The 6,000-nt window shown below is 42.0% G+C and overlaps 1 long non-coding RNA gene across 1 annotated transcript in view; it reads right to left on the reverse strand.

Moving 5' to 3' along the window:
* Positions 1-5,109, reverse strand: part of LOC138789873 (uncharacterized) — a 36,033-nt gene extending 30,924 nt beyond the window's left edge. The window contains exon 1 of the long non-coding RNA XR_011362802.1: positions 5,046-5,109. This is a non-coding gene — a long non-coding RNA (uncharacterized lncRNA). The remainder of the gene's footprint in view (positions 1-5,045) is intronic.
* Positions 5,110-6,000: the final 891 nt, after the last annotated feature.

Raw genomic sequence — 6,000 nt, forward strand, 5'->3', positions numbered from 1 at the left:
TATTCTTGTACATAGGGACAGTATTATAGTAGTTATATTATCATACATAAGAAGCAGTATTATAGTAGTTATATTCTTGAACATAGGAAGCAATATTATAGAAGTTATCATATGTTTTTACATAGGGGCCAATAATTCATAAACACTTGATAGGGGCCAATGGTTGATAAACACAATATTTTTCTTGTGTCCATAAATTACACCTGATCATAGATTATTCTCAGTACTTATCATTCATTGTAGTTACTGGGCCATCCCCCCTATGGGCCCCATAGCAGCTCAGGTTTTCTATGGTTCTTTAGCCCTTGACTCCTAATATATTTTTATCACGTTTCCAGAATTGTTTATTTTTATGAGATACAAATATTTTTGTAACATTTTGTGAACTCTCAAAAAACAAAACCAATCTCCAAAGACTCAATCCATTGATGCCGCTGACATCCTTAGCCACTAGTCGGAAAAATATGATTTTTTCTTTTACTAAAAGTCTATACTTTTCCCAGTATTCTGCACATTATCATCATATTAATCCCAGTGCAATGTTAGTACAATGGAAGGTTTGAAGCAGTTACAGGGAAACTGCTCTGTTAAGTGCAAAAGATAATGAAAATGAATCAGACCATACACTTCTCGGAGCTTATCACTCCAGCTAACCTGTTCTCCCCAGCGCCTTCATAATTGTTGCAGTACATAGATTTGACATCTGGAGATCACTCTTTGTAAAGGATTACTCCCTCTGTCTGCAGCTATCGTGCCCTTAAACTTATTGCCAACTTTTACTGATAGTACATTGGTTATACATGGAGGATAGAAATGTCAAATACTTTTCTACTATAATGACAAATAAAACCGTGACCCCAAAAAGCTATCCCAATAAGGATCCTGATCTATTGATCCGAGCAAAGAACGGCTACTCAGTACATCCCTCAATGGATTAATTTCAATAAGAGCTATGTGATGATTCAATTATCTAGTGAGAGGTATGCAGGGTCCTGCTAAAGCTTTGGCTATCCAGGCATGGTGACAATTATAGTCTTGCAACTACTGGAGGGCTGCAGTTTGACAACTAGGACTTACAGGTATGTAATTTCACGAGACCATGTCTGTTACCACCTACCTGCTCTGCTCTGTGATCATCTTTCTCAGCCTTCTTGTTCTTGTGCATTTTAAGGTATAGTGTTTTGTTCACCTTAGCTATAGTCTTATTCTTTATATCAGGGCTTCTCACAATTTTGTACTCAGGTCTCAACAGTCAACCTATGTTGACGCTGGGGCCCTCACCAACGAAAACGCACTACTGCGCAGCTCCAATTACCATTGTGCAGTGCACATAATAACCACAAATCAGCACTACACTACAGCAATAAATACTTCTCCACCTGCAGGCAACCTACACCGTAGTACAGCAGTCCTGCCCCCTTCCTGCCCTTTACCCACCTGACGGTTTTCACACCCTTTCTAAATAAAACAAACAAAAAAATACACATATTTTGTATTGTTAGGATTGTAATGACCCAAACAATAAAAATATTTTATTATTTATCTAAAGAGTGTGGCAGAATTTTTGTATTTTGTTTTTAAGCAGGCTCTAAAAAAACAGAAAAGAAAAAGAAAACAATTAAAAAGCCTAATATATTCCAAAATGGTACCAATTTTCCCACAACGTTTTCTCTTAAAAAATCACTCTTTAATAGCCCTGTCATGTGTAAAAATGAGTTTTGGCGGCACACACATATTGTATTTCTCTTTCTCTTTTTTTGTGCCAAAGTAGGAAAGGGTGGAATCCTGGCATTGCAAAAACAGCCTATTGATTTCATTCAGAACAGAGTAATACTTCATTCTTTAGCCCCTACACAGTTCATTGAGCCTTGTAAAGTTTTGAAGACCAAGCCCAAAATGACCCAGTGGACTGCACCAATTTTCATTTTTGCATTTTTGTTTTTTCCTCCTCCCATTCTAAGAGCTCTAGCACTTTCAGATTTTTATGTACAGGGCCACATAAGGGCTTGTTTTTTCCGGGAATAGGTGTACTATGTAATGGCGTCTTTCATTCTACCATAACATGTATGACTGAACCCCCAAAATGTTATTTATAAAAATATAAATTGGTAAAATTGGAAAAAAGAATGCAATATGGTTTCTATGTCTACGCAATGTACTATACTATAATGTACTATACCATTATTCTATAGGTCAGTCTGAACACAACCATATGCAGGTTTACACAGATTTTCTGATGATTTTTTTTTTTTATTGAAATCCTTTTTTTTTTGCAATTAGTTATTAATAAAATGGTCCTTTTGTGACTCTTACAACGGTTTTAGTTTTCCACCTATGGGGCTCTATTGGATGTCATGATCTCTTCTTTTTTTTATTAATACCATATTTGTGTAGATCGGACGTTTTGATCACTTTTTATTACTTTTTTTTTATATATAATGAGACAAACAATCGGTAATCCTGGCGCTTTTTTCCCTCTTTTTGTTTACGCCGTTCGCCATACAGAATGACGATTAGTATATTTTAATAGATTGGACAATTACACATGCTACGGTATATATGTTTATTTAATAACTTTTATATGTTTTATTTATTAAATGGGAAAAGGGGGTGATTTTAACCTTTATTGGGGGAGGGGCTTTGGGTTATTGTAAAAAAACCTTTTTTTTTTTTTTTTTTTTCACTTTTTAAGTTCCCTTGGGGGACTTTTGCATTTAATTATTAGATTACATACACTGATCATTGCTAGTGTAGCAATGATCAGTGTAATAGGCGCTGTGCTCATTGAGCCTGCCTGTGGCAGACTCAATCAGCAGAGCGCCGATTGGACTGCACAGAGGGAGGTAAGAGACCTCCGGCGTTCCGTGAAAGCGATTGGGATAAGTAAGTGACAGGAACTGCTCCTGTCACTTACACTTACATGCTGTGGTCGCACCTTCTATGAAGCGCGCTCTAGCTCCCTAGAGACCCAGGACATAAATGTAGGTCCAGGGTTGTCTGGTGACAGACTTCCATGACGTACATTTATGTCCAGGGTACTCTAGGGGTTAAACAAGCACCGATCTTGCTGATATGCTCTCGTTTGTGGCCTTGGGGCAAGCTATGTAAAAGAGCCTTGTAGGGGCTCTGTAGGTAGCCCTGTAGAGGTGCTGTAGGGAGGCCTGTAGGGACGCCGCAAGGCTCCTCTACAGCAGGGTTTCTCAACCTTTTCAAGCAAGGTACCACCATTTAAAGAGATGTTCCAGCCGAGTACCCCCAAGGATGTGATCGATTAGAAATGGCGCCTTAATAAAGCTGAGATCACACTACTACCATAGGCCCTGTATAAAGTCTCTGTCAGCAATGGATCCCAGATCAGATCTTCCCATAACAATGTGACTGACCTGTAGGACCCGGTAATGCTCAAGTAATGAAAAATAAAAACACACCCATCCTTAATAGTCAGTAATAATGCCCCCTTCCCCAATAATAAATCCCCCCTCCCTAGTAATAATGCAACCTTTAGCCATGATTAATGCACCTTCCCAATAATAAGGGCCCCTGTGGCCAGTAATAACGCCTACCCTGTAGCTAGATGAAATGTCTCCTGTAACCTGATATGCTCTTTTAGACAGAAAGGCCCCAGTATCCAGGTATAACTCTTGCAGCACCATATGCCCCTTGCAGTCAGCTGTGACCCCTTTAGCCAACTATGATACATACAACCAAGTATGCCTACAGCAGCCAGATATGTTACTAGCCAGGTATGCTCCAGATCATACACCAGCCACATCACTACAAGTCGCAGTCAGGGCCATATTACCAGCTGCTGCTGCCCTAGGCAACTGCAGACGCTGCATCTTCGCTCACCAATTAACATCATGATTTTCTAGCTTCTGAACTAAATATTGATATCTGATCAGTCTTTGGCCATATTTCCACATTTACTGTACGTCACCACATGCAGTCAAAACCAGACCCTCATGCAGTAACCAATAGGTGTATGGCCAATAATCCTGGTATCAGCACATGACTACTGGGGAAGAAATGGGAGCGTAGTTATGGCCACATGCATTCCTCTACATGGAGAAACATTGTCTGAATTACGTTTTTCATGGTTTTTAACTGCTTAAAACATGACCTGAACAATACCACCATACTGTGACTGGATAACACCGCAATACCAGACCTGACCAATACTGCCATACTATGACTGGATAACACAACCACACCAGATCTGACCAATACCACCATACTCCCCCCCCCCACCTCTCAAATAGACACCAGATTTACTGGCAAGTCTGAATAGGAGGTGGGAAACTAAAAAAATAAAAACAAAAAAAAGTTGTTTCCTTCCCCCTGCTCCCTGGTGCTGCCCCCTGCAAGGTTCTGCCCTAGGCACTACGAGTGCCTAGTGGAAAATACGGCCCTGGTCACAGTCTGAACGACCAGGCATGTTGGGAATTGTAGTACTATAAAAGCTGGGGATGCCACATACAGCTGCAACAGGTTTACATACCAACCTATGACTATTCAGTGGTTGCAAATCTACAACTCTTAGCATGAACTGACTGCTTCAAGTGGTCAGGCCATACTGGGAGTTGTAGTTTTTTAACACATACAGATGCAGCAGGTCTAACTGCTAAAGAACTACAACTCTCAGCATGCTGGGATTTGTAGTGTTGAAACAGCACAGAGATGTGACAGTAGACCTCACCTTCCAGGCAGTGGAGCTGTTGCTGTCCCACCTTGTCCTTGAAGTAGGGGACACTTTTGAGCATCCAGATCTGGGACAGGGTAAGCCTCTTCTCAGGGAAGTTCTGTATGGCCTGGCTGATCAGATGGGCATAGGACAGATTGCCCAAGGGGATGCAGATGGAGGAGCTCCTCTTGTGGGACTGCTGGGCTCCCAGGAGGGAAGGGGAGCATGCTGGGGAAAGGGACTGGGGGCGCATGCAGCGCTCTGGGCTGGGGCTGCTGCTGCTGCAGAGGAGGTGACATGCTGCTGTAGCTTAAGCAAGTCCTGCCACTGCAAGGGTTAAGGAACAGAACACAAGATATTCTACCTTACTAGCATCCTGCACTGATGAATCTCCGACACCCACACAATGAAGTCCGCAACTTTCCGGCAGCCCCAGGATGAAGGTGAGAGGTAATCAGTACAGAAGCTAATAGGGCACAAATGTCCTGCGTTCTGGTGCTACACTGATATGCTCTGACCTTTATCCTGTGTCTGTCAACAAGTTACGGGACTTCAGTGTGCGTGTGTCAGAGGTTTATCAGTGCAGGAGGATAGTAAGATAGCCCGACCTCCTGCGTACCCCCTCAACCTGCCCCGCGTACCCCTGTGGTTACTGCTGAATGAAAGGGAACCCATTCTCATACTCATACTGCCAGGGCTTGGTCAGCATCCACCTTACCTGGGCAAGTGCCGGGCCCACAGCGCTTCTAGGGGCCCAGAGAGGAAGCGGGGCCTGGCGCTGTAATGTTCAGCCCACTCACTGAGGTGCAGGGTGGGTGGGCTGAACATCAATAGACAGAGGAGTAAGGAGCAGGACCTGTCAGCATCCTGCACACTGACAGAGAGAGACATGGGTGAAGGACCTGATCACATGGCCAGCAGGTCCTTAATATTACCATGTAGAGATCAGCCTGACAGAGAGGAAGAGGGAGAAGACTGAGCTGCAAGTGCTGTATGTATGTACAGAATATGTAAATATATATATATATATATATATATATATATATATATATATATATATGGGGGGAGATTTATCAAACATGGTGTAAAGTGAAACTGTCTCAGTTGCCCCTAGCGACCAATCAGATTTGACCTTTAATTTTCAAAAGAGTCTGTGAGGAATGAAAGGTAGAATCTGATTTGTTGCTAGGGGCAACTGAGCCAGTTTCACTTTACACCATGTTTGATAATTCTCCCCCATAGTCTTCTGGTCCATACAACATAGTTAAAGCTCTAGTGTTCTGGTTCATAAAACATAGTTATAGCTTTAGTTTTATTTT

The sequence above is a fragment of the Dendropsophus ebraccatus genome, chromosome 4 (assembly GCF_027789765.1).
Source record: "Dendropsophus ebraccatus isolate aDenEbr1 chromosome 4, aDenEbr1.pat, whole genome shotgun sequence".
NCBI classification, from domain to species: domain Eukaryota; kingdom Metazoa; phylum Chordata; class Amphibia; order Anura; family Hylidae; genus Dendropsophus; species Dendropsophus ebraccatus.